Here is a 10517-nt window from a genome sequence, read left to right as displayed (position 1 = left end):
TCTTCATCTGTCTCTAATATAGCTTACTCACAAAAGATAGAAAGATTAAATGTCATATTTTAAACCAGGGTTATTATAGTTAACTCAAACACAAGCTATTCAAATAAAGATGAATTAAAACAATATAATATTTGATGAAAAACTTAGAAAAATAGAAATAAATAAGCTTAGGTTGAAGAACTAACATTTCTAAAACCAAAACTTTGTTGTGGCTTTGTCAGTTTTATTTATTCATTCATTCATTTTCCATCTCTTAGCTTTGACAGCTGTAACCTAATTGCTGCACTAATTAATGTTTTTTTTTTCTATTTATTTTATTATCATTAGTATTTTTAATGCTCCCTCGGTCCTGTATGTTTCAGTGACCATAGTCTACCTCTCTTTCTTTCTCACAGTCTGGTCCAGTGTAGCGGGATTATGCAAATATTTCCACATAGTGGGGTAGATATGTGGGGGCGTGTTAGAATGAGCCGTTTTAGGGGGGCGTGGCAGAGTCTTAACTTTGATAAAGAATATCTCTTTGGTTTTGAGACTTTAGTCTTTGCAACTTCAGGGATCTTATCTATGCACAATCAGCTTGTAACACTCCAAAGAGAAAGGAAAACTTGAAATCGCATCATATGACCCCTTTAACTCAAACACAAGCTATTCAAATAAAGATGAATTAAAACAATATAATATTTGATGAAAAACTTAGAAAAATATAAATAAATAAGCTTAAGTTGAAGAACTAAAATTTCTAAAACCAAAACTTTGTTGTGGCTTTGTCAGTTTTATTTATTCATTCATTCATTTTCCATCTCTTAGCTTTGACAGCTGTAACCTAATTGCTGCACTAATTAATGTTTTTTTTTTCTATTTATTTTATTATCATTAGTATTTTTAATGCTCCCTCGGTCCTGTATGTTTCAGTGACCATAGTCTACCTCTCTTTCTTTCTCACAGTCTGGTCCAGTGTACTTGACTGAAGATTTCGGGGCCCTTCAGCTGAAACAATATAAATGTTTGTTTAGGTCAGTGTTGTGTGCGTGCCTATGTTAGCTGACAAGGTTAATTTCATGCCAGCTATTCAGTCATCCTTTATAGGTCCGAGGCAGTCAAATCCACACATAGTAAGTTTACTTGCACAGTTACAATCTAGTAAAAACAGGGTTTTTGTGTATTCGAGCTACAGCTTTCATCTGTCTGTCCAAGTATACATAACACAATACGTAATCAAATACTTGGATGATTAAATACACATCGAATGTCACTTTTGTCTCTTGGAGCAAGCACACAATGTAAATTGTAGTCTGATTAATTTGTATACATACTGAACGAAGCCAAGCTACAATCACATTATAGATCTGTTATCGACTGTGCAAAAATCAGACAATGAGATTTTACAAAAGATTAATCATTGTTTCATTCTGACTTAAACTTTTAAAGTGCATGTAAAACAAAGGTTCCAAATCTGGGTTTTCGCTGTGATACTATAGAAGAACCATTTTTGGTTCCCCAACGAACTTTTCAATGAACAGTTCTTGAAAGAACCAATTTTCTTTGTGTTAAGAACATTTTAAGGTTACACTTTATTTCGATAGTCCACTTTAGACATTCTATTAACTATAAGTAACTTTGTAACTACATGTCAACTACATGTCAACTAATTATCATTAATCTGGAACTACATGTCTACTAACTCTCAGAGTAGACTGTTAGGGTAGGTTTAGGGTTAGTAGAATAAGTTGACAAAGAAAGAGTTAGAAGATATTAAGCAGACAGTCTACTAATACTCTACTAACTGCTAGTTGACATGTAGTTGCAAAGTTACTTACTGTTAATAGAATGTCTAAAGTGGACTATCGAAATAAAGTGTTACCCGTTTTAATAATCTAAAGGACCTTTTCCACTGTAAAGAACCTTTGTGCAATTCAAAGGTTCCATGGATGTTCTTCATGAAACCATGGATTCCAATAAAGAGCCTGCGTTACTGTCTTTGTCTGTAAAGAGCACAGATACTGATTAAGACAGATTAGACTCTCCTTCAAGGTCTAGTTCCTCCATTTTAATTATATTTTCTTAAAACATCTATGGTATCCTCAGGTATACACACCTTAGCTAGGCTGTTAAGGCATTTTCTTCTTTATAAGAGTCATGCATATGGGTTGAAGGCAGGTGTTAGAGCAGTCAGGCATACATTTGCCCTGGGCTTCACTTCCACTGGCTTTTTTAACAACCTGGCTAGCAGTTCCCATACACGGTGACTGCCAACCTCTCTAAAGCTATTTTAGTATATATCTCAATCTTAAAAAGTTTGTAATAATATATCAAATAATAATTTCAAACAATTACCTCAAGTTGATTGACACCACTTCAGTGAATTAACACTAAGACAAGCAGGCAAATTTATTTTTATAAGCCATCATGCTAGCTTCTGCAGAAGCTCAGTAATCCAAGGCAATAATTACATTTATTCTCCACACTTTTTCATTTCTCTCTTCATATCACAGAGCTTAGCAAACGCAAGCCCTTGGAAATTAATTTTAAGCGCTGAAAAAGACCAAGCCAAAGTCAACAGTCCAATCATCTCTCTTGATGCAGTTTGACTTACTTAAAATTAAAATGTCAACGCCTGCACCAACAGCAGATAAAGTCCTGTCAATCCAGCCACCTTTCAGAAATACAAGAAAAACATTTCTGTCAGATTGTGTGATGGATATCCGCTTCGTCTGCTGAAACCACTAAACATCCATGTAAAACGTGTGTTTTCTTTTCAAATTGCAATGGCACCGAAGCAGCTAAACAGATGGCAAATGCAGTTTGACAATTTATACAGCCTTTGTCCACAGTTCACAGTAATTCTTTACCTGTAAGCAACCAATTCCTAATTACACTCAACTTCCTGTTCACTTTAGCTAAGCTAACCAAATACTGTAGTTAAAATGGAAGGGATGTTTTTAACAGCTTTGAGATACAGTAGTGCAGTGAGAGGGGGTGGAAAAGGAGAGAAAGCTAGAGAGAGTCCTCCACCTCCTCTCACACCTCCACAAAAGCACAGGACCGACACAAGGTGGGAGAGCAGGTTGCCATGGCAACTGACAACTGGCCTCTAAGGAGAGTCACACACATCCCCCAGACTTCCTCAATCAGCTGTACACACACACACACACATATGTTAGGGAGGGCTAGTGCTTGCTCTGGATGGGCATTTTGGTTGCTCATTAACACAGGGTGTGTGTGTGTGTGTGTGTGTGTGTGTGTGTGTAAAAATATATTATAAATATACTTTGAAACATTTATAAACATACTGTATATAAAATATTTTTTTAAAAAATTGTCTTTTTTGTTGTGTATTCTGAAACATATTTTTTATAAATGATCTATTTTCAGTGAACAGTTCTTAAAATAACAATTTTTCATAGTGTGAAGAACATTTTAATAATCAAAAGAACCTTTTGTCCACAATAAAGAACCTTCTGGGTAATAGCAAGGTTCTGTGGATGTTAAAAGTTCTTCATTAAACCATAGATGGAGAATCTTTATTTTTAAGAGGAGACATAAAAATATACACAAATAAGACAACAGTTGACATACAATAAGAGAGCTATAAAACTTTTTTTTTTTAGTTAAAATAAACAAACTCTACTGACATATAAACACCCACAACATTTTCATAGTCTGGCACCTTCTCTCTCATATGCTCATACAGTACCTACACACACACACACACACACACAAACACACACACACACATTCCTTGTCCTCTCGCCTGGCAGCCCGAGGGTCCACCCCCTCTCTTCATTCAGCCTGGTCATGTGACCCGAGCTCTGTGAGTAGAACAACACTGTGTGAGCCATCCATTCATTTCCTCCTGAGAAACACACGGCGGCGGAGGAGAGACAGAGAGAGAGAAGGGGGTCACATCAGAAAGTGCGACAGAGGAAAACAAGACAGAAAAGAGGGAGGCAGAGGGACGCTGTAAGGATAGTGGTTCTCGCTGTCAATTGCTGAGGTTAATAAACAAGGTCAGTAATGTCTAATGTTTTTTTTTTTATCACTACTTAGACTGCTAGTTTGTTAAACTATGGACCTGTCAGCTGTCATTTAAAAGCCAGTTAAAATTGTAAATAAGAGCTCCTTAAGTCTTTATTTTATGAATAAAAATAAATAAATAACTAAAATAAATTATGACTATTTAGAGTTTCAGTGTTAACCAATTAGTACATTTAATAAGTAAAATTTAAAAGCTCAAATTGAATAGATTAAGAGTTCTTATTAGTGTGACAGAAATATTAGATTGTTTGGTAGTTCTTTATAACTTTTATTGCTGTTGACTTATTTGTATTATTTATTTTACTCAAGTATATTATTGATGAATTTATACAGTGTTTACAGTATTGCAGTCTTTGCTGCATGTTCTCTTCCTATTTGTTTCATGTCATATAAGGGCTGATTTCATTTATGAATGTTACATAAATGCTATATAATGGGTTTGTTTAAAGACTCCAGGATTGCATTTACTTCCCTTTTCTTGCTCTCTCTCTGTCTGTTTGTTTTCTACTTTTGTAAGAACTGCTTCAAAATGTGTTGATACAACAATACATGATAAACGTAAATACAAGAATTGCACAGAAGAACAGTAGCTTTGTTGTAGACCAGTAAGGAACTAGAGCTTGGTTGCATCTGTTGGTCTGATTTGGCATGGATGATTTTCCCTCTCAAGTATGTGACATGGTATTCCTAGCCAAGTCAATCAGACCTTCAAAGCTCTGAAAAATAATTAGACATCATTCAAAGAAACCACAGTACTATTAAAGTTAAATACTACACCTCCACAAAAGCACAGGACCGACACAAGGTGGGAGAGCAGGTTGCCATGGCAACTGACAACTGGCCTCTAAGGAGAGTCACACACATCCCCCAGACTTCCTCAATCAGCTGTACACACACACACACACATATGTTAGGGAGGGCTAGTGCTTGCTCTGGATGGGCATTTTGGTTGCTCATTAACACAGGGTGAAAACAGTTTATTTCTGGATTGTTTAAAACATTAATTATCACATGTATTTTGTCTTATTTAACCTTATATCTAATTTATTCAGTATATTTAGCTGTATATTTGTAGTCTGTGTAGTGTAGTCTCCTTATACATCAGAAGTCACACACTCTGTATCCACTTGGGAATGGTGACCACGATTTCTGTGGGCAGATCATTGACATGCTGGTGCATTGTTACCTCTGGCCCAGTGCTGGTTTACTGTGGTGGATCATTTTTGCCATGTAAGCAGCAGAGCTTGAGGACCAAAATATAATGCTCCTAGCTAGACAACATGGTGTGTTCACTACCATCCTGGCATTTCTTCATCTTTAAGATGCTTTTAGATCTCTGATAATTCTCCTGAGCTATGAAAGAGCAACCTCTGAGCAATAAAAATCAATCAGTGATCGTTTATTTACTTGCGTTCATCCCCAGAGGCACGTTTTATTGCTCAGAGGTTTGTATTTCATTGCTGAGGAGACTTCATGGAGATCTTCAGTTCATGTCATTTAAGTATCAACTTTGTCTCAGGTGTTTCTCCTATAAGTACTTTTATTATTTTTAGAAACCATTTTGCCCATACAGCAAAAAATACAGGCCTTAAATATATTTCATATTGTCTGGCCAAAATATATTTTAAATATATGTTGTAAACAGTGAAGCTCATCCTCTCAAGTATGTGACATGGTATTCCTAGCCAAGTCAATCAGACCTTCAAAGCTCTGAAAAATAATTAGACATCATTCAAAGAAACCACAGTACTATTAAAGTTAAATACTATTTAAGTAGCTATAAATATACAGCATCCTCTGCACCGCAGAACAGAAACCGCACCTGAGAGTTCCTCCAGAGTATTGATCAGTGTCTGGTGTCTGTCGCGTGCGTCTGCACCGGATGAGCTTTGTGCTGCAGTTGCATGGTGAGGAAGTTTGGGGGTCACTGGGTCTCGTGTTTTTGGAAGCATTTCTTCACCTGAAATGTCAATAAAATAAGCAAACTTTCCTCTCGCTGTGGCGCTTGAATGACCCAGTGAGGCAGCTGTAGCTCTGCAAGGTTCACCTCTGGGTGGTTGTTGTTGTAGATGGTCTTTAGGAACACAAAGTGGGCGAGAAAGAGAGCTGCTGTTGAAGGGTGAATGTGTGGGCTTCATCAAACAAGATCTGAATCAATAGTTTGAGGGGGTGTGAATCAGGTGTGGAATGAATTTAGTGTTGCAAGTTTTTAGAATCCCTGTAATGGACTGGCAATCCATCCAGGGTGTTTCCCTGCCTACGGTCCAAGATGTTAGGCTCCAGCATCCCGCAACCCATAAATCGATTGATGGAAGTTTAAAAATGTTTTTTCGGTGGTTGGTATCCATGTAAAAATTGTTGTGGATTTGTCAACACTTGTTATGTTTATTCAGATATGACGTGATTAGTAATAAGTTTGTTATGACTAAAATTTCAGTAGTCAATACAATTGTGAAGTTTCATGATTTTGACATTTGGTTTCAATTTCGAAAGCACAGCAAACCTACTGTGAAACTGAACCTTTATTTAAAAAATAAAATAATAATAAACTTTAAATGAATAATAAACAAAGTGTATTGTAAACAATGTTTTGCAGTGGTTTTTAGTTTTTCTTTTAAGAAATAAACATAACTAAACTTTAATTTAAATAAATAAATAGTGTACTGTAAACATAGTTTTGACGTTTTTGAAGTAGTATTATTTGTAAATAGTAATAAAGAACAATGAAATAAACCGAACTGGCCTTTGATAAGCAAACAAACAAACATACATACATACATACATAATGTAAACATATTTGTTGAAATTTTGTAATAAAGTAAAAAAAAAAAAGTGTAACGTAAACAAATTTTTGTTTCAAATTATGTATTATTTATTTACTATGTAAATAGTAATAAAGAGCAATGAAATAAACTGAACTGACCTTTAGTTAAAAACTAATAAATAATTAAATAGTGTAATGTAAATAATAAATAATTAAATAGTGTAATGTAAACATAGTTTTGACATTTTTGAAGTATGTATTATTTATTTTCTATGCAAATAGTAATAAATAATGAAATAAATTGAACTGACCTTTAATGAACAGACAAACAAACAAATAAATTAACACATACACAGTATAATGTAAACATAGTTTCATTTGTTTTCAAAGTGTTTATTATTTATGCACATGTAAATAGCAGTAAATTATGCTTGTCAATATTGTTGTTGATTAAGAAAAAAAAATCAACAGCGGTCACTGGGGTAGTACTCTTTCGAAAGGTACATCTTAGTACCTTATTTACCCCTAAAGATTGCATATTAGTACAATAAAGGTATATCATTATTAAAAGGAACATAGTAGTACCTTCTGAAAGGGTATTGCCCCCGTGACCTTTTTTTTTTTTTTTTGGATAGTGCATAATATACAGTGAAAGGTCAGTGGAAGTACATTAGGACCCTGCAAGGTGCGTGAATATGACATTTTAAATCATATTCCAGGCTTGTATCACCTTTTAACAGTCACTATCTGTGTATACATTTATAACTCAAGCCAAATAAGGCAAGCTGTTTAACCAAGATGTACATTTGTTAATTCACACGTGCAGCTGCATTCACAGAGATAACACTCAAATTGGTATCGAACTGAGTACTCAGTGATACCAATACTACAGAAATACTGGTATTGTTAAATGTTTACTTTTAGATGGTTATCCCTAATCAGTACTGTATATATTAAAGGCTTGTCTAGTCTTGGAAGCCAAAACTGTTAATGGAAATTTAACTAGAAGTACTCAAAGATAAGCTCAATCTTTTGCTTTCAAACTGATCTTCTTGGCATAGAAACCCAGATGCTTGCACGCAGCCATGCACTTACACACACCTACACAAATGTGCATGCAGAACAGAAATCAGAGGAACTAAATCTCCTTTATGAGTCACCAACCTACAAAGAGTGAAGTGGCAGGGAGGTTCCTGTACAGTACGGGAAACAGCAGATCTCCCTAGTGACCGCCTGGCCCATTAAACTGAGCTCTGCAAAAGGGCTACAACCAGAGCCTGTATAGCGGATGCACTTCCTGTGAACACTTTGACTGAACTTTGACCTCTGACCCCAGGGCCTCTCCTGGTGGGGCCTGACCTCCAAACGCAAGAGGAAGAGGGAGAGAGTTTCATGTGGGATCTGTTCCTGGTTAGGGATCTGTCAAAGCCAGACAGTTGTCTTCAGCCCCACTGCTGCTGTCAGGGCGAGTTACTTTGGAAGAGCTAAAAGCTGTACTTTTTCTCGACCTCTTTATGTCTTGCTCTCTCTCTCTCTTCACTTCTTTCTGTCTCTTCTTTGGTTTTCACCTGCAGTTGCTCGTTCTTGTTCACTTTCTCCACTTTTCCCCAGTCTTTAGTTGCAGCTGTGAGTCTTCCAGCCTCAACGAGGGCAGAGAAGGAAAAACAATTCTTACCCAGCCCTGTGTGAGCATGCACTGCTGGAAAACAAACACAGCTGCCTTGCTCATTACGAGCAGGGGCATCATAACACTCAGGGAAGAAGGCTAATATCGTTCAAGGGGTAAAAACGCATGTCTTTTGAGTTTGTGAAAAGAAAAATGAGTGCTTGGTAGTCATTATCTGTTTTGGAAGTTTTGGAAGGGCTGCGTAATCTCTAGCGATCACATCCTTTCCTGTCCTCCTTTCCTTCGGCTTCCCTTCTCTCTTTGCTTCTTTTCTGTAAGTTTACTCTTTGTATGATATTCGGTCTCTGAGTGGTTAGCGGTTATGCTAGTTAGCATGCTTCGTTACTGGCATTCAAGCTGTGCTTTAGGGGCTGAATCTTTTCTGGCACTGCTCTAGAAGAGGCTCAGGCTTTCCCACAATGCTTAGGACAGCTGGGGAGGGCTATCGCTGCCCCCAGAGTCTGCACAGCCTAATGAGAATGCGGGCAGATCTCTTCCAGCTGTGAAACAGGCAAGACTTTCAAACACCTTGATGGGTGGTTATTTGGATTGAGCGACATATTGAATATTTGTATTATATGTGCAATGCTTTTCTGGTGAAGTAAAATGAATCAATATTGTGATTTTTATGTGTTTCATTTGGCTATGAGTGTCTTGATGGCAATTCTGCGGTCTTTCCTCCTCTCACAACTTAAATAGTGTGTTAAATTGGTTCAGTCTTTTTGCATGAATCATTTAATCGGTTCTTTAACATTTTTATGTCACTATTCAAAAATGTACACACGTGGAATTCAAAATATTTTTAGCAAAATATTTGATTATAAATGTTTTTAAATGTTAAAAATGTTAAATTTATTCATATAACTGTCCCATTCTCCCTTTATTTCTCTGTTGATTTTCTGAGGTCCTATATACAACAAAGCCACAATAAGCAATAAACAATACCATAAAAAAAAAAATAATAATAAAACAAAGTAAAATAATTAAAATAATATAAATAATATAAATAATGTGTATTTATCGGCACTCTTACCGCCCATGCAAGATTTTTATGAAGGTAGCGCCACCTAGTGGTGAAACATTGATGATCCTGATATTGGACCATATTTCATATCCTCATGGGACCCAGGCATAGACTTTTGTCCTCTGTAGAGGACATTATATTTTAGTGAATTTCTCTGAGACAGTACATGCCACAGTTTTATCATAAACACTCCTTCTCCTTGGTCTTTAAATTTGACTGATATTGACAGAATTATCAAATTGAGCACTCTTAGGGAAATATGATGTTTTGTAATTATCCTTTAAATCTGGCTAATTTTCGAATTGCCGTAAATAAACATCTCAGGAAAAATTTTATGGGTTTTAAATCGGAATATGGCTTTTTGTTACGAAACGGGGCATAATTTTCATACATTATATATATATATATATATATAGCTATACTGTCCAGCCATAGTGGTTATAATCATGCAAGAACCACACGTGTTTTCTTAAACAGTACATAATGTCATCAATTCCCTTCTGTACATACTGTACACTGCACCATTTTGAGAGCAATCAGAGGTGTGAAGGCACCAAAATGTAACAGCATACAAAGTGCAAAATGGACTGCTGAGCACAATAATCTCTAGGTTTAAAGGGTTAGTTCACCCAAAAATGAAAATTAGCCCATAAATTACTCACCCTCAAGTCATCCTAGGTGTATATGACTTTCTTCTTTCAGACGAATCCAGTCAGAGTTATATAAAAAATTGTATTTGATCTTTCAAGCTGTTTAATGCCACTCAGCGGGTGTTGCATGCATCAGTCCAAAATAAGTTAAATAAAAAGTGCCCATCCATAAAAAAAATGTCTCACATGGCTGCGGGGGGTGAACAAAGTCCTCCTGTAGTGTATCGATGCGTTTTTGTTAGAAAAATATCCATATTCAAAACGTAATACTCACTTTAATATAGCTTGCGCCAACTGTTGTACACGGAAGCAGCTCCGGGCGGATGACGTATGAGGTCGGCGTTGCGTATGCGCCGCTCAGAAGTGACGAACGCGGAA

At 36.2% G+C, this 10517-nt stretch overlaps 1 protein-coding gene across 2 annotated transcripts in view; it reads left to right on the top strand.

The window, feature by feature from the left end:
• The first annotated feature begins 3852 nt into the window (after positions 1-3852).
• The window catches only part of LOC107734581 (Krueppel-like factor 12), a 29350-nt gene continuing 22685 nt past the window's right edge, over positions 3853-10517 (top strand). For both annotated transcript variants that reach the window (XM_016546576.1, XM_016546575.1), the window contains exon 1: positions 3853-4007. The gene's annotated coding sequence lies outside the window, so the exon portion shown is untranslated. The remainder of the gene's footprint in view (positions 4008-10517) is intronic.

Source organism: Sinocyclocheilus rhinocerous, unplaced genomic scaffold, assembly GCF_001515625.1.
Source record: "Sinocyclocheilus rhinocerous isolate Xijiao unplaced genomic scaffold, SAMN03320098_v1.1 scaffold580, whole genome shotgun sequence".
Taxonomy (NCBI): domain Eukaryota; kingdom Metazoa; phylum Chordata; class Actinopteri; order Cypriniformes; family Cyprinidae; genus Sinocyclocheilus; species Sinocyclocheilus rhinocerous.
Note: the sequence above shows the minus strand (reverse complement) of the source record. Positions and strands in the feature narration are given on the sequence as shown.